Source organism: Lactuca sativa, chromosome 6 (assembly GCF_002870075.4).
Source record: "Lactuca sativa cultivar Salinas chromosome 6, Lsat_Salinas_v11, whole genome shotgun sequence".
Classification (NCBI taxonomy): domain Eukaryota; kingdom Viridiplantae; phylum Streptophyta; class Magnoliopsida; order Asterales; family Asteraceae; genus Lactuca; species Lactuca sativa.
This window is the reverse complement of record NC_056628.2, coordinates 73001856-73023246: the sequence shown is the minus strand read 5'-3', so window position 1 is coordinate 73023246 and position 21391 is coordinate 73001856.

Sequence of the window (21391 nt, the reverse complement as noted above, 5' to 3'; positions counted from 1 at the left end):
CATTTGGTGTGTTCTTGCTCATTTCCAAGAAAAGGGTGCTTGGTGCTAGCTTGTGGTTCAAAGGAGGACGTTTAGATCCAGACTTTTGGCTTCATTTCCAGCTCATTCAAGGTATAAAATTCTCATATTGACTTCATATTGTGCTAGTTTGAGTTTAGGGCAAAATTAAGGGTTTTTATGGTCTATTGAGTTCTCCGTGTGAGTTTGAGCCACTCCAGGAGCTTGGATAAATATTGTCTCTTCTGATATTTCTACTTCATAAAAATGCTTGCTTGATGTTAAAGAATGGTCCATGCATGTTCTAGTTGGATTAGAATGGGTCTTAATGGATTAAGTTGGTTGTTGGGTCCTATTGAGTCATGCAAATGCTTAAAGGTGCCGACTTTAAGCATTAAGAACTTTATTTTAAGGTCCTCTGAAGTTTGGGTGCAAAGCGCTTAAGTGATTAAGCCATAAAGTTTTTGAAATTCGATTAAGCCAGGTTACGCCCCACGTACTGATTTGAGATCACGATTCGGATTCCTCGCGCACGCCCAATGTAGTTGAGCGTACACCCCGCGTTCGGTGTGTTTTAGGGCTTCACACCTTTGGGCAACCTTATTGGACTTGTTTCTTGGACCTTTAGGCCATCTGAGATCAGTTATTGGACTAAGGGAGCTTTTGGGCTTTAGGATAAGGCCCATATGAGGGTTGGGCCTAATTTGCAAAATTGGGCCATTAGTGGGCCTTTATAGATCTTTTAGTTTCAGGCTTGTTTGGTTTTGGGCTTGGGCCTCAGTTGTGAGTCTTGTTGGGATAGGGGTAAAATGGTCATTTTACCCAAAGTACGGATTATGGATCATAGTTTGGAACCCAATTGCTAATTTGGAGTTATTTTGGTATTGATAGCTCGGAGGAATCATCAGGGCAGTAGCTAGGGATTTCTTTCAGTGAGCTTCTGCATTCGAGATGAGTCTCCTCATGGTTCTATTGGTTGAAGGCACCAATGCAGGCCCATTTGTTTTATGTATTGTAGGAAGACCTGGGGGTAATCCTTGGTAGTTTGTATGAAAGACCAGGAGGCGACTCTTGGAAAATTGTATGCAAGACCAGAGTCTGAACTCTGGCAGATAGTTAGTTAAGTAATGTAGATTGTATGCTAGTTGTCTTGTGATGCTTGCATGGAAGACCCAAAGGTGGCTCTTGGCACTTGTCTGTAAGACCCATGGTTTTGGCCCCCGATCTGGCAGGGGAGACCATGAGGCGGCTCATGACATAATGGCAAGACTATGGTAGACACATAGCACTTTTATTGATTGATTGGATATGTATGATATGTATGGCTCGTTTGATGTGTTTGGTATGTGGTATTTGGGGAACATAATAAGCTTTGTGCTTATATTTTGTGGTTTATGGTTTCAGATACTTTTGGTTCAAAAGGGAAGAGCCTAGCTTGATCGTAGCGCATACACCCGTGTTTTTCGCAATATGTGATTTTAGGAAATAACTCTGATAATTGTTTTATTTTGAAATGCTTTTCAATGTTTGGATGAAATTACACTAGTGTTTTGAATATAATAAAAATGAAATTTTACCCTTGATTTTCGGGATGTTACACTCTCTCTATAAATATAGAGTGTGTGGTCATTTAGTATACATAAAATATAGTGTTTTTCAAGTTACAAAGAGTGGGTGAGAAATCTCTCCCACCTCAAGAGTTTCTCATTTTAATATTTTGTTCTTTCTTTATATTGATAATAAGATTACTCATTTGTTTGGTCATCATCTTCATTACTATTAAACTTCATGTTTTTATTATTCCACACCTTAGTCGGTCAAAATAGGTCCAACATTTGATATCAGATTTGTGACATCCATTATTTTTCAGAGTCAAAAAAATTTTCTTTACGTTTTTAAAATTCATAACATCTTTGTTTGTAGAAAATCCTAGTACCCTAAAATATTTTGGTACAAATGATTTTCTCAAAATTATAATGTAACGCCTGTGTTTCCGGGCTTGCCATTTTTAGCAATGTAATAGTCTAGGTTAACCTTTGTAACCCGTTTTGAAATAATAAGAGTGTATTATTTGAGTGTTATGTGTTTTGTGCTTAATTGCTTAATTATGTGGTTTGATTAATTAAGAATAAAAATAAGCGTCAAAATTTAAGTGTAAAATAAACTTGATATCTTTGGATAATGGTGTAGTAGTTGAAACGAGGTTTCCGAATATATGTAGAACGCCCAAAATTTGACTTCGTATGAGGAAGTTATGATTTATTGAAGTTTCGACTTAACGGTATGCAGCCTGAAATACTCGATTTGAGATCGAACGGTTTTTAGCCGAAGCAATCTAAACGAGAATCGAAGATCTTGTTGTTGGTATCGAAGCGATGAAAAGTTAGGCGAGAATGGACGTCAAACGAAGAAGTTATGAATTTATAACGAAGTTTTTCTGTCCCGGCATACTAAAAATAATTAATAAAAATAAAGTCAAAATTAGCCGACGGAGTCTAAACGAAAGTTGTAGAGCGTAGTCTCACCTACGCGTGGATATAAAGAACGTTGAAAACGGAGTTCGTATGAAGAAGATATGAATTTCCGAAGTTTATTAAATAATTTATATTTAAATTTAATCTTTAATTCAGATGTATATCCGAAGGAGTCACCGATCTGATCCGAAGTACGCCCAGCGTACCGCGAAGCATGACTCACCTCGCACTCAAGTGACTTCGGATGATGAACGCCATGACGATTTCGGACCAGTACGCCCTGCGTACTCCGAGGCTCCAGCCTCCTATAAATAGGATGCGAGGGCAGCCGACTCTATTGCTCTTCTTCTCTCATCTCTCTCCCGTTTTGCATCGATTTGCGTGCCAGAAGTACCCCGAAGCCCCGATATCATTCTCGAGCCCCGAAGCAAGTCCCGAGGTCCCGAAGATCCCGAGAAGTAAGATTCCCGAGCCGAAGCTCTGTCCGCGAGAAGTTCGATTTTTGTAGAGATCTTCCAGATCTGCTGAGGATTACTACTTCTGCAAGCCGTAGTGCTGTCCGATCATCTTCTGATCAAGTGAGTGTATACTACCTTTCATAAACACGATAATAATACAAGTATGGTTTGAGTTTATTAAGTATATTGTTGTTTATATGTGTGAGTGTGTAGTTACTTTCTTCTAACACATAATTATAAAGTATTTTCTACGAAATACGTGTTATGTGTATATTTTGTGTTATATGTGTGAATGTATATTCACTTTCTTCTATCTCATAGATATGATTTATTCTCTATGAAATACGTGTTATGTGTGTGTGCCTCATCTGTTATGTGAAATATGTATTGATTAAAGCATGCTATACAGGTTTCTAAACTATGTATAAAATGTATATTTTTATCTACTAATATGTTGGGTAGAACATGGGTAGATTAGTTGGTGTGTAATAAACAAATGAAAGGCCTCGTTGTTGTTTGATTTAGTCATCTAGCGGAGTTTAGATGACGACCGCAGACTTTTCTAGACAGTCCTGTGGAACGCTAGCAGGTTCGCCACCTGTAGGTGTTAATGAACTTGGGTGTTCATTCGTTGTACTCCACCCCCCTCATGGTTGCCTTATTTGACTTATATTGCTGAGGAACCCCCGAAGCATGTGTTTTCGCCCCGATGAAATATTCTTAGACTAGGTCCCTTATGTTAGTTGTTTTAGGGACATAAAGTGAGAATAACGAGAATGGATAATTGGGTTATTGTTGGTTGGTGGAAATTAAATATAATTATTTATTGTGGGTTGAAAACCCTATATGTTCACCGGGCTCCCAAGCCTGACCCACTTAGTTTTATTTGTATTACAGGAAGTGGCGCGAGGGCATAAGATGGATGAACCATCAAGTTGTTTTGTTTACAAGTCTGTATATGTATATATTTGTTGAATGACTTGTAATGTTATCGTTTATGCTTATTGGTCTATATCGGAACATGACACCCCAAGTTTTCATTATATAATGAAAATACATTTCTTTTATGAAATGCTTTGGTAAACATTGTTTTATCATGTTTTGTTTTTGGGAACAAATTCCGTAACTCTTTCAAATCAAAAGGATTTACTCTGAAATTATTTTAAAAGCATAAATGAAAATCGGTCTTTTCTGGACGAGATTTTGGGGATGTCACAGTTGGTATCAGAGCATTAGTTTAAGCGAACTAGGAATTTGTAGGATTTCTAGACTTAAACTTAGAATGCTAAGTGAAATTTTGAGATGTGTGTCTGTTATGTTTTAGACACAAGCACTAGTTTATTTTAGGAAAGTTGCCTAAAATACTTTATGTGCTAAATGTTATATGTTGTCATATATGATCTTATTTGTTCGGATCTATGGTCTGTTGCTGACCGGATCTAGAAACCTTATGTGGGTAGGATTCTAAGCGTACGTCTACGATATTAGAACTAGCATGTAAACGTTTCGGAGTGATAAGGATGATTTGAATATCTATCGTGACTGAGGATCTAATTTCACCTTATTCGGTGTATAGATCAAAAATGATGAGAACAAGAAGTGGAGTTGGAAATGCTGATGAAAACAGGAATCAACCACCAGTGATTGAGCAAAGACCTGTCGTAGCAGCAGCACCTGAGTCGATAACCATGGCAGGTGTGCAAATGATGATTCAAACAATGGTGGATCGTCAGATGGATGAAACTAGGCGGTTGCTTCAACCGAATCGTGAAGAACTGTCAATTCGTGTGGAAGAGCCCGAATTAAATGAAGGGCACTCGGAAGGTGGAAACTTCAGTGGGTCTGTTGGTCAAGCCAACCCACCGATAGTTAGGCAAGACAACCATGATGGAAGTAATGATGGAATGGGATGCAAGTACAAGGACTTTCTAACTTGCAAACCATCGACCTTCAATGGAAAGGAGGATCAGATTGGAGTCATGGATTGGATCTCAGAAATGGAATTGGCCTTCATGACTTGTGGCTGCAGAGGCAAGTTGCAGACTATCTATGCAATGCGTCAGTTCCGAGGTGGAGCCGTTTGTTGGTGGAACACTCTAGGGAAGACGTTAAGCCCTAATGAGCCACTGCAATTGACATGGGCAGAGTTCTTGGTGCAGTTCAAGCGCAAGTTCTTCTCGGCTCAAAATCTGTTGGAGTTGGAGAATATGTTTTTGGCATTGACAAAAGGCAGCATGTCGGTTGATGAATACACCAATAACTTCACCGATAAGATGGAGTTTGCCTTGCGTATCGTTCCAGATGAGCTGACAAAGGTGGACCGGTATGCGAAGGGACTCCCATTGGAGTACGAGGTGCCAATACGTCAGGCACATACTCTAGAGGCGGCTATCTGGGCTGCCAAGTCTGTTGAGAACATGATTAAGGGGAGAACCACCGACAAGGTTGAGGTTGGTGAGAAGAGAAAGTTTGAGGGAACATCTGGTTCCGGTAAGAAAAGCAAATTTTCGAAATCTGATTCGAAAAAGTTTGGAGGAAAAGGAGGCGAAGCGAAGTGGTGTGATAAGTGTAAGAAAAAGCACTTTGGGAAATGTAGCGAGGATGTAACCTGCTACAAGTGTGGAAAGGTTGGACATTTTACCAATGAGTGTTCGAACAACAAAAGGATGTGATTTGGTTGTAATGAAGAGGGGCACATTTTGAGAGACTGTCCGAAGAAGAAGGAGGCAGCTAGGCCCAACATTCCACCAAAGCCGAAGGCGAGAGCCTTCCAGATGACACTTGAGGCCGCGAAAGATGAAGCTGATGTCGCTTCAGGTACCTTTCTCGTAAACGAATTACCTGCTCAAATTTTGTTTGATTCTGGAGCCAACTACTCTTTTATTTCGCATGAGTTTGGTAGAAAACTAGCTTTGCCTGTTGATAGACTAGATAATGCTTTATTAGTCGAAGTAGCTAGTGGCAAGTTTGTACTTGTTAGCCATCATATGAAAAACATCTTAATCGACCTTAATGGGAATAAGTTTCACGAGGAATTATTGCCTATCGAACTTAATGGTTTCAACGTCGTTCTGGGAATGGATTGGCTTAGCGCCAATGATGCCGAAATATTGTGCAAGAAGAAGATAGTTAAAGTAAACCCGCCTGGGAAGGATTCATTTATGGTGTACGGGGACAAACGGCGAGTAAATTCTGGAATCATTTCCCTAATGAAAGCCAGAAAGTGTTTGACCAAGGGATGTACATCATATTTAGCATTCGTGATCGATGCTAAGAAGGAAAAGAAGGTGATGCAGAGTATTCCAGTGGTGTGTGATTATCCGGAAGTATTTCCCGAAGATCTTCCTGGATTACCACCTGATAGACAAGTGGAGTTCAGAATAGACTTGTTACCAGGAACCACGCCAATAGCAAAAGCACCTTATCGATTAGCACCGACGAAGATGAAGGAGCTGATGATGCAACTTCAGGAGTTATTGGACAAAGGTTTCATTAGACCTAGTTCATCGCCCTGGGGAGCTCCGGTGTTATTTGTGAAGAAGAAAGATGGAAGTATGAGAATGTGCATTGATTACAGAGAGCTTAACAAGGCAACAATAAAGAATAGATACCCGTTGCCAAGGATTGATGACCTATTTGATCAATTGCAAGGTTCGAGCTATTTCTCGAAGATCGATCTAAGGTCAGGATACCATCAGCTAAAAGTAAGAGAGCAAGATATCGAGAAAACTGCATTCAGAACTAGATATGGACACTACGAGTTCTTGGTTATGTCGTTTGGACTAACCAATGCTCCAGCAGCGTTCATGGATTTGATGAATAGGGTTTGTAATCCGTTCCTTGATAAATCTGTGATAGTGTTCATAGACGACATTCTGATTTACTCGAAAAGCCAAGAGGAGCATGGCAGACACTTGTGAGAAGTGTTAGAAGTCTTGAAGAAGGAGAAGCCGAATGCTAAGTTCTCCAAATGTGATTTTTGGATTCTTGAAGTCCAATTCTTGGGTCACGTGGTCAACCAAGAAGGGATAATGGTTAATCCAGCAAAGATTGAAGCTGTAATGAAGTGGGAACAACCGAAAAGTCCCACGGTGATCCGAAGCTTTTTAGGATTAGCCGGATATTACCGCAGGTTTATCCAAGGCTTTTCTTCGATTTCTACTCCATTAACAGCTCTGACCCACAAAGGAGCTACTTATGCTTGGAGTGATAAGCATAAAGAAGCATTCGAGAAGCTAAAGAAGAAGCTATGCGAGGCACCGATACTTTCTCTACCCGATGGAGTTGAAGACTTCGCTGTCTATAGCGACGCGTCTGGGGTTGGATTGGGTTGTGTTTTGACCCAAAGAGGAAGGGTGATAGCATATGTGTCTCGACAGCTGAAGGAGCATGAAAAGAATTACCCGACTCATGATTTGGAGTTGGCAGCGGTAGTTTTCGCTCTGAAAATATGGAGGCATTACCTCTATGGCACAAAGTGCAAAATTTTTACTGATCATAAGAGTCTCCAATATCTCTTTAATCAGAAGGAATTGAATATGAGGCAACGAAGTTGGCTAGAATTACTTAAAGACTACGACTGCGAGATACTTTACCACCCCGGTAAAGCTAATGTTGTTGCTGATGCTCTCAGTCGGAAAGTCAATCTTGAAAGGAAAAGGCCAAGAGCGTTGAGAATTGAAGTTGTCTCGACCATTGTGAAAAGTATAAAGAAAGCCCAAGAGGAAGCTTCTAAAAAGAATGACCGAAAGGAAGAACATTTGGGAAAACGTTGGTGTTCGGTGTAAACAGTCATGGACTGAAGGTGTTCCAAGATCGGATTTGGATACTTAAGACAGGAGGAGTCAGAGATCTTCTGATGGAAGAAGCTCATAAAACCATGTACTCGATACATCCTGGTAGCACTAAAATGTATAGGGACCTAAAACCCTACTACTGGTGGCCGACGATGAAGCTTGATGTTGCAAAGTATGTGGCCGAGTGTGTGACTTGTGCGAGAGTCAAGACACAACATCAGAAACCATTTGGGAGTTTAGAGCCTTTACCTGTGCCTATGGGTAAATGGGAAGACATTTGTAACGCCCACAAATCCGGGCTAGTCAATTTAGAGGCAATAGAGGTCGAAAACGACTTTTCGACAAAAGATTATAATCTTAACCAAGTTTTAGTATATGTCACGAGGTTTCCGTACATATAAAGAACGCCGAAATCCGAGTTATAACGAAGAAGTTATGGCCCGTCGAAGTTTTACGGCAAAACCGGCACGACACCGGGAAGCGTAAATAGTGAATTTATGATAGAGCGAGATTTAGCCTTAGAAATCTAAACGAAAGTTGTAGAATATGTTAAACTAAGAGCGTCGATAAAAAGAACGCCCAAATCTGACTTCGTATGAAGAAGTTATGATTTTTCGAAGTTTCGGAATAGCAGTGTACAACCCGAAATTCGAATATTAGATCGAGCGGTTTTTAGCCGACACGACCTGAACGAGAATCGAAGATCTCGTTAAGAGTAGCGTAACGAGAAAAAGATGGGCGAAAACGGATGTCGGATGAAGAAGTTATGAGGATTTAACGAACCAATCGTGTCCCGGCCCGTTAATAATATAAAATTTAAAATCGAGCCAAAATTAGCCGACAAAGTCTAAACGAAAGTTGTAGAGTACGTTCCCACCTTCGTGTGGATATAAAGAACGTCGAAAACGGAGCTCGTATGTGAAAGTTATGATTTTTAGAAGTCGGGAGTGGAAATTGCGAAATCTGATGCGAGATGGATGACGTGGCTGCATCTGGGCCGTCGCTTGTTGATCAAGGCTTCGCTTCGGATTGTGACACGCCACCCTCGCAGTACGCCCCGCGTCCGAAGAGGTTATGCCCCGTGTAGGTCCGATCTGATCCATCCGATGGGTGCGAGACAGCTGGGTCCGAGCTGGTGATCTTATCCGAGGAGTACGCCCAGCGTACCCTCGGTACGCCCAGCGTAATTCCGAGCTTCGGTCCCTATAAATACCATGCGAATTCTTCCGGATTTTTCACACATTTTCACTTCTCTCTCTAAACTACTTTCTCTCTCTAACCCTTATGGAGCCCCCTAAGCCCTAGTTAAGCCCCTTAGCCCCCGAGGGAAGCCCCGAGGCTCCCGGAGTCCCGAGAAAAAGGAGTTTTTCGGTTTCGAAACGCTGCTCCAATTAAGTTCCGGTTTTCGATAAAATTCGCTGTAAGTATGCTACGCTTACGCAATTTTTAATATAGCTTTCAAATAATTATAGGAATGTTATTAGGTCCTTAAAATAATTATTTGGGCTATTATTATGAGTTATATCGAGTATTATTAACGCTTAATAATACTCGGACTAATTAATTTGTCGCGGTTATCGTTAAACTAAACCCTAGTGGTATCGATACTAGGTTTTATCGAAGGAATATCGTTTTGAGAGTATCAAAGCGCTGTTCGAGTGTTGAGTCACCACCTACTCAGGTGAGTGCATGGTCCCTTTCATCTTACACATAGATATGAAGTATTTTATTATTAATTACGTGCTATGTGCGCATATTGTTTGAATACTTGCTGTCTATGCTGGTGAAAGATTTTTATACATGTTTTAAATGATGTAAACTGTGTAAAGTATTTTATATCTACATAATATGTTGGGTAAAACATGGGTAGATGAATGATGAGGGATAAAAGCTGAAATAGAGGAACATTAGTAGCATGGACCTACTGCCCTATAGGTATACATTGGCAGCAGTGGACCTAGTACCCTATAGATGAGCACTGGCAGCTGCGCCACAACCCGTAGATGTTTTAGATCTACGGTAAACGTCCTAGCAGCTGCGCTCTAAGGATAGTATCGGCAGCTGCGCCTAATGGGGAGTCTTATGACCATGACAGTAGCGTTTAAAGGTCAATACCGGTAGAAGCACCTCATAGAAAATGTCACAATTCTGGCAGCTGCGCCTAAGTGACAAGATTAGCAGATGCGCTTGACCAAAGTGTCATTGGCAACAATGGACTTCATGTTGTTTCCTTAGGATGATCCTTAGGAATGAATGAACGAGAAATAGTTGATTCTTAAGGGAGACCCTTAAAGAATAAAGAAGATAATGGGGATGGGTAATTGGGTTAACTGTTTGATGATTGAACATAATAATTATATTATTGTGGGTTGAAAACCCTATGTACTCACCAGGTTTCCCAACCTGACCCACTCAGTTTATTTATATCACAGGTGTTGATACGAAGTCACATTACACAGAGAGATTTAAAGAGATGTAGATCACTAGTGTAAATAATTGTAAGTTCTGTTTATGCTTATGTTTCTGTATTAACGATGACATCCCAAACGTTTTAAAATGAAATAAATACGTTTCTTCGAAAATGTTTTAATAACGTATTTACCATGTTTTTCTGGGAACAAATTCCGCAACATTTTTATAAAATGAAGTACTCTGATTTTTATAAAGCATAAACAAACCGGTCTTTTCTGGCCGTGATTTTGGGGATGTCACAACATTGCTATGGATTTTGTCACTAAACTGCCCACAACAAAGAATGGTCACGACATGATTTGGGTGGTCGTTGATCGATTCACTAAGAGTGCGCATTTCATAGCAGCCAAGGAGAAATGGTCTATGGAGAAGCTTGCGAATTCTTATGTGAAGGAAATTGTGAGGCTTCACGGTGTTCCGTTAACGATTGTGTCGGATCGTGATATCTGTTTCACCTCAAGGTTTTGGAAAAGTCTACAAGAGGAAATGGGTACCAAGTTATGTTTAAGTACAGCTTACCATCCGCAGACTGATGGTCAGAGTGAAAGAACAATACAAACACTTGAAGATATGCTGAGAGCATGTACCCTGGAATTCCTAGGTAACTGGGATGAACATTTACCTTTGGTAGAATTTTCCTATAATAATAGTTTTCACTCGAGCATTAATATGGCACCTTATCAAGCTTTGTACGGACAGAAGTGTCGTATGCCGTCTTGTTGGCTTGAGGCTGGGGAAAAGCAGTTTATGGGGCTGGAGATGGTTCATCAAACTGCTGAAAAGTTGAAAATAATTAGGGAAAGAATGTTAGCAGCTCAGGATCGTCAAAAGAGCTATGCTGACAAGAAGCGAAGACCGATGACTTTTGAAATTGGAGATTCGGTTTTGCTTAAAGTCTCACCGTGGAAGGGACTTATAAGATTTGGTAAAAGGGGAAAGTTAAGTCCAAGGTTTATTGGACCGTTTAAAGTTCTTCAGAGGGTTAGGAACCAAGCTTACAAGCTCGAACTACCAGAAGAACTGAATGGAATTCACAACACTTTTCATGTGTGTTATTTGAGGAAGTTCACGAGAGAAGTTCCCGACATAATTCCAATTTCTGAATTGAGAATTGATGAGAACAAAAGGTTGATTGAAGAACCAGAGGCAATTGTTGACCGAAAGACTAAGAATTTGCGACTCAAAATGGTTGGGTTAGTGCTTATCCGATGGAAACACACGAACGGGCCAAATCTCACATGGGAGACGGAGAGTGACATGTTGAGTCGCTATCCGCATTTGTTTGTTGATGTGTGATTCCGGGGACGGAATCATTCTAAGGTGGAGAGAATTGTAACGCCTGTGTTTCCGGGCTTGCCATTTTTAGCAATGTAATAGTCTAGGTTAACCTTTGTAACCCGTTTTGAAATAATAAGAGTGTATTATTTGAGTGTTATGTGTTTTGTGCTTAATTGCTTAATTATGTGGTTTGATTAATTAAGAATAAAAATAAGCGTCAAAATTTAAGTGTAAAATAAACTTGATATCTTTGGATAATGGTGTAGTAGTTGAAACGAGGTTTCCGAATATATGTAGAACGCCCAAATCTGACTTCGTATGAGGAAGTTATGATTTATTGAAGTTTCGACTTAACGGTATGCAGCCTGAAATACTCGATTTGAGATCGAGCGGTTTTTAGCCGAAGCAATCTAAACGAGAATCGAAGATCTTGTTGTTGGTATCGAAGCGATGAAAAGTTAGGCGAGAACGGACGTCAAACGAAGAAGTTATGAATTTATAACGAAGTTTTTCTGTCCCGGCCTACTAAAAATAATTAATAAAAATAAAGTCAAAATTAGCAGACGGAGTCTAAACGAAAGTTGTAGAGCGTAGTCTCACCTACGCGTGGATATAAAGAACGTCGAAAACGGAGTTCGTATGAAGAAGATATGAATTTCCGAAGTTTATTAAATAATTTGTATTTAAATTTAATCTTTAATTCGGATGTATATCCGAAGGAGTCACCGATCTGATCTAAAGTACGCCCAGCGTACTGGCGTACGCCCAGCGTACCGCGAAGCATGACGCACCTCGCACTTAATTGACTTCGGATGACGAACGCCATGACGATTCGGACTAGTACGCCCCGCGTAAGGTCGTACGCCCCGCGTACTCCGAGGCTCCAACCGCCTATAAATAAGATGCGAGGGCAGCCGACTCTATTGCTCTTCCTCTCTCTTCTCTCTCCCTTTTTGCATCGTTTTGCGTGCCAGAAGTACCCCGAAGCCCCGGTATCATTCTCAAGCCCCGAAGCAAGTCCCGAGGTTCCGAAGATCCCGAGAAGTAAGACTCCCGAGCCGAAGCTCTGTCCGCGAGAAGTTCGATTTTTGTAGAGATCTCCCAAATCTGCTGAGGATTACTACTTCTGCAAGCCGTAGTGATGTCCGATCATCTTCTGATCAAGTGAGTGTATACTACCTTTCATAAACACGATAATAATACAAGTATGGTTTGAGTGTATTAAGTATATTGTTGTTTATATGTGTGAGTGTGTAGTTACTTTCTTCTAATGCATAATTATAAAGTATTTTCTACGAAATACGTGTTATGTGTATATTTTGTGTTATATGTGTTAATGTATATTCACTTTCTTCTATCTCATATATATGATTTATTCTCTATGAAATACGTGTTATGTGTGTGTGTGCCTCATCTGTTATGTGAAATATGTATTGATTAAAGCATGCTATACAAGTTTTTAAACTATGTATAAAATGTATATTTTTATCTACTAATATGTTGGGTAGATTAGTTGGTGTTTAATAAACAAATGAGAGGCCTCGTTGTTATTTGATTTAGTCATCTAGCGGAGTTTAGATGACGACCACAGACTTTTCTAGACAGTCCTGTGGAACGCTAGCAGGTTCGCCACCTGTAGGTGTTAATGAACTTGGGTGTTCATTTGCTGTACTCCATCCCCCTCATAGTTGCCTTATTTGACTTATATTGCTGAGGAACCCCCGAAGCATGTGTTGTCGCCCCGATGAAATATTCTTAGACTAGGTCCCTTATGTTAGTTGTTTTAGGGACATAAAGTGAGAATAACGGGAATGGGTAATTGGGTTATTGTTGGTTGGTGGAAATTAAATATAATTATTTGTTGTGGGTTGAAAACCCTATATGCTCACCAGGCTCCCAAGCCTGACCCACTCAGTTTTATTTGTATTACAGGAAGTGGCGCGAGGGCATAAGATGGATGAACCATCAAGTTGTTTTGTTTACAAGTCTGTATATGTATATATTTGTTGAATGACTTGTAATGTTATCGTTTATGCTTATTGGTCTGTATCGGAACATGACACCCCGAGTTTTGATTATATAATGAAAATACATTTCTTTTATGAAATGCTTTGGTAAACATTGTTTTATCACGTTTTGTTTTTGGGAACAAATTCCGCAACTCTTTCAAATCAAAAGGATTTACTCTGAAATTATTTTAAAAGCATAAATGAAAATCGGTCTTTTCTGGCCGAGATTTTGGGGATGTCACATATAATAACTCTAAGGATGTCATAGTCGATACACAACATATGTTACAAAGTAAAGACCTAACACTCCTGAACACCATTGTTGGTCTTCTCTTCAATCACTCAACATCATATTCAAGTCTTCAATAGTCTTATCACTGCTATCTGTGATGCATATAAGTTGAACGGGTCAGGTTGGGAAATGAAACGTCCCTAAAACATGGTCCAAAATTTTCATTTTGAAAATTATTATAAAATTGTAAGTCATCGTTAACCATAAAGAAAACCATACATCATGTATCTCAAAATTTCAAATCAATTACTGTGACAAAACATATGATAAAATATCAGAGTATCAAAACAATCCCAGGCTGAATGCTGTTGTGTGTGCCATGCGATCATCCCGAGCCCTTCCCTTTGCTCCCGGAGGTACCTGAAACCAAAACTGAAACTGTAAGCACAAAGCTTAGTGAGTCTCCCCAAACTACCACATATCATACAAATATTATGCAACTATGAGATATGAGCCCCGCCCACTCTCATGGATATTCGGGCCCCGCCCACACTCCATTGTCTAGGAGATTCAGACCCCGCTCACACTCCGCTGTCTAGGATATTTGGGCCCCGCCCACACTCCGTTGTCTAGGAGATTCGGGCCCCACCCATACTCCATTGTCTATGAAATTAAGGCCCCGCCCATACTCCGCTGTCTAGGAGATTTGGGCCCCGCCCACACTCCGATACTAACATACATACAAGTATCACACAGACAACAAGTATATCTAGCATACAATCATGTATCTATGCTCAAGTAATACTAAAAGAATCAGGCCCCCGCCCATACTATACTGTTAAGAGATTCGGGCCCCGCCCACACTCAACTACTAACATATCATGAAGACGGGTCGGCCTTGGTTCCTTCAACCCATCCCTAATTAAAGGAAACACATCTCGTATGAATGACTGTTGAGAATCTAGGTGAGAAATCCCTGTCTACTGCTCCGGCGACTCTCCGGATATAAATTCCATAATGACACTTATTCTTAAGGTAAAATGACCATTTTATCCCTGGTCAAATTCAACATCCTGGTCAAAGTCAACCTTCCAGGTTGACCAAACTCGTCGAGTCAGCCTTGTGACTCGCCGAGTCCTAGAACTCAGAACCCTGGAATCGCGACTCGACTCGCCGAGTAACCCCATGACTAGTCGAGTTCCCAAGCTACTTGTCATCATGATTTTTCGAACTGACTCGTCGAGTCGTCCTTAGACTCAACGTGTCCTAGCATAATCAGGAAAGGGACAAGATCCTCATACTCTCCAAGTTCCTTAACCAACTCGTCGAGTCCTATGAATAGCATCGAGGTTTCTTCATCGAACTCGTCGAGTTCCCTTATGAACTCGTTGAGTCCCTTGCAGATTTAAACTAATTAACAGGTTTCACACTTCTACAACTCCAAAATACACATCTAGGTCATTTCCAAGGTCCATTTCTATAATCTTGGAGACATGATGACTTTGCACACCTTAAAAGGACCCAAACTCAAGTTATAGCAACCTACTTCCATGAACATGCCCATGGCTTAGATGAAAACGAGTTCAAGACTCATTTTATGACTCTAGAGGCTAAATATCTCAGGAAAGAGGGATTGCTTAGCATGCAACCCATGAGAAGCAACTTATCCCACCTAAAAAGGTCAAAAAGACCCATAAATCAACATTAAAGGAGATTTAAGCTATGGGTTATCAAGCTAAGAGCTTTTTACCTCAGAAAGCTGCCAAAGATGAATGTACTCCTAGATCTTGTTCTCCTTCCACAAGCTTGCTAGCTCCAAGCTCTTCCAACTATCTTCAATAACACAAAAACACACTAAAAAACTTAAGGGTGAGGCTCTCAATCGAATTAGGGTTTCTGGAGGACAGGGAGGCTGGTAAAGGAGGTCCAAATGGGGTTTAAGTGGTTTAAATAGGGTGCAAAATCCCGAAAATAGGGTTTCCTCTTGGCATACCTACTCGTCGAGTCCATGCTTGGACTCGCCGAGTAGACCCTTTAAACCTCACGTCCTTTCTAGCATCTACTCGACGAGTTAGGGCTACCAACTCATCGAGTAGCTCAAAAATAAATACTTGATTAATTAAATACTTGCGTACCAGGAACGAGGCATTAAAATTCTCCCCCACTTGTCTTAGAATTCATCCTCAAAGTCTGTTGTGTCTGAAAACAACTCTGGGTTGTGCTCCTTCATCTCCTCCTCGGGCTCCCACGTCCACTCCAAACCCTTGTTGGTGCTGCCATTGCACCTTCACTAGCTCGACCCATTTGTTCCCAAGCTCCTTCGTCTTACGATCTAAAATTTCCACTAGTCTCTCTATGTAATTCAGGCTGTCGTCAACCTGAATATCCTTTATGGGTATTACTACTAAATCATCCACCAAGCACTTCCTTTTCTGGAAAACGTTGAATATACTGTAGATCTGGCCGAGCTCGGCTAGAAGGTCTAACCAGTAAGCAACCTAACCCACTTGCGCTAAAACCCTAAACGGAACAATGAACCTAGGGCTCAACTTGCCTCGCTTCCGAAACCTGATAACACCCTTCCAGGGTGACACTTTCAGGAGGACCATGTCGCCCACCTGAAACTCTAAATCCGAATGCCGCTTGTCAGCATAGCTCTTCTGTCGGCTCTAAGCAGTTTGGAGCCTGCTCTGGACCTGCTGAATCCGCTCTGTGATCTTGAGTACTACCTCCATACTCCCCATGACCCTCTGACCACCTCGCCTGAACAGATTGGGGTCCTACACTTCCTCCCGTAAAGCATCTCGAAGGGAGGTTGGTCTATACTGGAGTGGTAGCTATTGTTATACGAAAATTTCGCTAATCGAAGATACGTATCCCAACTGCCACCGAAATCTAGCACGCATGCTCGAAGCATGTCCTCGAGAGTTTGAATTGTCCTCTCGCTTTGTCCATCCGTCTGGGTGGAAAGCGGTGCTGAAGTGAAGATGAGTACCCATCTCGTCGAGAAACCGCTTCCAAAACCTGGAAGTGAGACGGACATCTCGGTTTGACACCACCGAGACTGTGACAACTTGTAATTTCTATCCTGTAAAAGTGAAACTTGGTCAACTAAAGTCAAACTTATCCAATAAAGGTCAAACTTATTTCTTTATTTATCTTAAATAGAGTTAGTTTAATGAGTTATAGGTGTATAAACCTAGTATTCTTTGGTGTTGTGTGTTTTGGAGGGAATATCATTTGGAACCGAGAACCTTCGCATGAGCCGCAAACCTTCGTTGGGCAGTAAACTCTCGGACCGCAAACGAGCCTTCGTGGTCGTAAACGTCTCTCATTCTCGGCCGTGAAATCCTTTGGGCCATGAACCATTTCACACCGCAAACCCTCCCTTATATATATATATATATATATATATATATATATATATATATATATATATATATATATATATGTATGTGTGTGTGTGTGTGTTTGACCGGAAATTTCATCACTTCTTCACTTCTGGCCGAAAAATCAAGACTTTTTCTCCCAAGATCTTCAACCGAAAACCCAAGTTCTCTTTCATCTACTATCAAAAGATCATCCAATCCACCTTCGGATCTTGTTAAGGATATCTAGTGCCCTTCATTTCACAAATCAAACACCGAGAACACACCCGAGTTCCAGCCAAAAACACTTGAATCTTCATGGGCCAAAAACCCTTTGCGGCCGTGAACACCAAAGGTTGATCGTGAACACCAAGCAACCACTTGATTTCGATTCTAACTCTTCTTTTGTAAGTAATTATTACATCCTAGGTTGTTTCCTTAATGCCTTAGAGGTTATATTCACTAATTTCATGCCTATATATTGCGTGAATTGCTATTTACGACTTGTTTTGTCCCGGGAGCTAGCTTACGGAAACAATCATCCTACATCGAACCCTCTATCGAATCACTCCCAGAAGGTGAGTTCATACCCCTACAATTTACTCTTTTTAAATGCTTTTAGGGGGAATACAAGTATAAAAAAAATATATTTTTGTTAATCATTTACATGTGGAAACAAATAAACAAAAGGATTTCTTATGCTCGGATGTTGTTAAAATCACTTTAAAACTCTTTAAAACTATTTTTAGATTTATGTTTTTATCAAAATCATATTTGTGTACATATTTATTTATAAGTATGCTTTAACGGACTTATGACTATTGCTAAATACCGTAACTCATGTTCCTTGTTTGGTTGTGGGCTTAGGGTAGGATCACTAGTCCGACTGTCGGTTAAATCATAGTTATACTTGCTAAATATATGCCTGAATATTAAACCTCATTTTCAAGGAATATACTTAATTTAGTTGCATGTGTTGGGTAATTGAATTTTTTCTACGAATCAGTAACAGTTCAAACAAACATACTAGTAAACTATAATAGGTATAGTTTACAGGATCACTACATACTATTGCTAGAACAGAGAAACAACACATGAGTCAATACATACATAGTATTACTATTCATTACAAAGCATACTATTCATTTACAAGAACAAGATAACTAAAATGTGAGATACTATTTCATGGCATAACAATAATCTTTCTATGTCACGTTTTGTAACCAGAGTCTCCTGGAAGGAGTGCGTGAGTTTGCGTATAGATCTATACAGGATTGACCATCCCACACCTTGCTGCTAGCTACAGTGGGACCTGAAGGTCTACGGGTGACAAATGTCATATCATTTTCGACACCTGAAGAACGTCGTGTTTTATACTAGTATATCAAGCATGGTTACAACCTAGTCACATTTTAACCTTAATTAACCAATTGGTTTTCAAGGTAGTTAATGCATCAGTAGTGTATTTTATACCATACTACTGTAAATCTTCATTTTTCCATTACATTCATTCAGTGATATTCTCACACGAGAAATGCATACTAATTTCAAGTAAATATAGTTTTACAAATATGGAAAATATACATTTATACTATTTCAAGTACAAACATACATTTTACACTATTTTCAAGAAGACAGATCATACAAAAAGTTGAGTCTTGGTAGAAGACTACTTTTCATTTAATGCAGAAAATATAGGATTTTCTGGGAAAGATACAAACATTTTTACTAGTCAGATACAAACATTTTCATGAAACAAATGCAAACCCTTGACACTAAAATACTTATGCACTCACCAACTTAAATGTTGATACTCTCTTTCAAAATAACTTGTATTCTTAGGGAACCAGTAAGGCAGGTACACGAGCAAGTTTTTGAGAAGACAGAGCATGTTCAGACTCGTCTTTTATTTTTGCTTTACATTTTTGGTGTCATACTACTTTACAAAGAACACACATGTATTAACTATTTTATTAATGCAATGAATGTTGTTGCTTGCTTTACTATTGTGCATTGTTATGATACTGTACATGACATCCTCCACCCCCGAATGATTTCGCCATCTCGGTTTGGGGGTGTGACAGAGACAGGCACTCCATGACGTGCCACTACCTCCTGCATATAAATCTCGCTAGCTTCTCTACCGAGATGCTCTCCGGGATCTATATGAAGTGGGCACTCTTGGTCAACCGATCCACGATGACCCATATCGAATCGACCCTACGTGCGGTACTGGGAAGCTTAGTAATGAAATCCATGGTGATATCCTCCCATTTCCACATGGGAATGTATAGCGGCTGCATCTTGCCGTGAGGCCTCTGGTGCTCTGCCTTGACCTTCCTGCAGGTCAGGCATCTCTCCACGTACCAGGCTACGTCCCGCTTCATGTAGGGCCACCAGTAGTCTAGGCGGATATCCCGGTACATCTTCGTCGCTCCCGGATGGATGGAGAACTTGGACTTGTGGGCCTTATCCATCAACACCTGCCGCACTCTACCTAATTACGACACCCAGACTCTCCTATGAATGGTCAACAACCCCCTACTGTTATAATCGAAGGAGGCCATCTGGTCTGTAATCCTCTCGTACTTCCGGCGCCGAAGGAGGCCATCTGGTCTGTAATCCTCTCGTACTTCCGGCGCTCCTCTTTCAGGCCCTCGACTTGCGCCTCTCGTATCTGCTCCAGCAGTGGAATAATCACTGTCATCCTCATACAGATATCTCAGATTGGGGCCACTGCCGCCTTGCAGCTCAGGGCATCGGCCACGACGTTGGCTTTGCCAGTGGTAAAGGATCTCACAATCATAGTCCTTCACCACGTCTAACCACCAACGTTGCCTCATGTTTAGATTCGGCTGATCCATGAGGTACCTCAAACTCTTGTGGTCTGTGAAAATGGTACCCCGAACCCTGTAGAGGTAATGCCGCCAAATCTTGAGGGCGAACACTACCGCCCCCAGATCCAAATCATGCGTCGGATAGTTAGCCTCGTAAGGCTTCGGCTGCCTCGAAGCATAAGCTATCACATGACCTCGCTGCATCAACATTGCCCCCATGCTTGTGATTAAAGCATCACAGTAGATTATGAAGTCATCTACTCCCTTTGGCAGGGTAAGAATTAGCGCCTCACACAATCGCTGCCTGAGTGTCTCAAAGGCGGTCTGCTGCTCAGGACCCCAACAAAAAACAACCGACTTCTTGGTCAGTCGGGTCAACGGAACTACTATCTTCAAGAAGTCCTGGATGAATATCCTGTAATACCTAGGAAGCTCTGAATCTCTGTTGGAGACCTCCAAGTCTCCCACTGCATCACGACCTCTATCTTGGCCGGATCTACTAAAATACCCTTCTGGTTGACAAGGTGCCCAAGGAACTGCACCTTGCACAACCAAAAGTCACACTTGGAGAACTTCACATAAAGTCTCTCCCTCCTCAGTGTCTCTAATACCCCTCTCAGGTGATCCTCATGCTGCCCTTGAGTCTTGGAGTAAACCAAGATGTCATCAATGAATACTATTAAATACCGATCCAGCATCAGTCTGCAAACGCGGTTCATGAGGTCCAAGAACGCAGTTGGAGCATTGGTGAGCCCAAACGACATCACCACGAACTCATAATGACCATAGTGGGTCCTAAAAGCAGTCTTCTGTACATCATCATCTCTGACCCCGTATCTGGTGATATCCAGATCGTGGATCAATCTTGGAGAACTAAGATGCTCCCTGAAGCTGGTCAAACAGATCATCTATCCTCGAGAGTGGGTAACGGTTCTTCACCATTACTTTGTTCAGCTCCCAGTAATCTATGCACATATGATGTGACCCATCCTTCTTCTTCACAAACAGGACCGGGGCTCCCCATGGTGAACTGCTCGGCCTGATAAAACCCTTGCCTAGCAGCTCCTGCAGCTGCGTAGACAACTCATGCATCTCGGGATGAGCCAACCGATACGGTGCCTTGGCTATTGGAGCCGCATCAGGGACCAGGTCGATCCGGAACTCAACCTGTCTCTCCGGAGGTATCCCAGGTAAATCATCTGGGAATACATCCGAGTACTCTCTCATTATTGGTACATCATCCACTTTCACCTTACACTTATCTCGGGTATCCATGACATAGGCGATGTATCCTGCATAACCCTGCTGAAAGTAGCGTCTCGCTCTCACCGCTGAACAGAGAATCGGTCCACTTTGTGGCCTCTCGCCCTGAATCACTAACTCTCCCCCAATAGGAGTGCGAACCCTTACTAGCTAAAGCTCACAATCAATCACTGCCCCGTTGGGGCTCAACCAATCCATACCCACTAT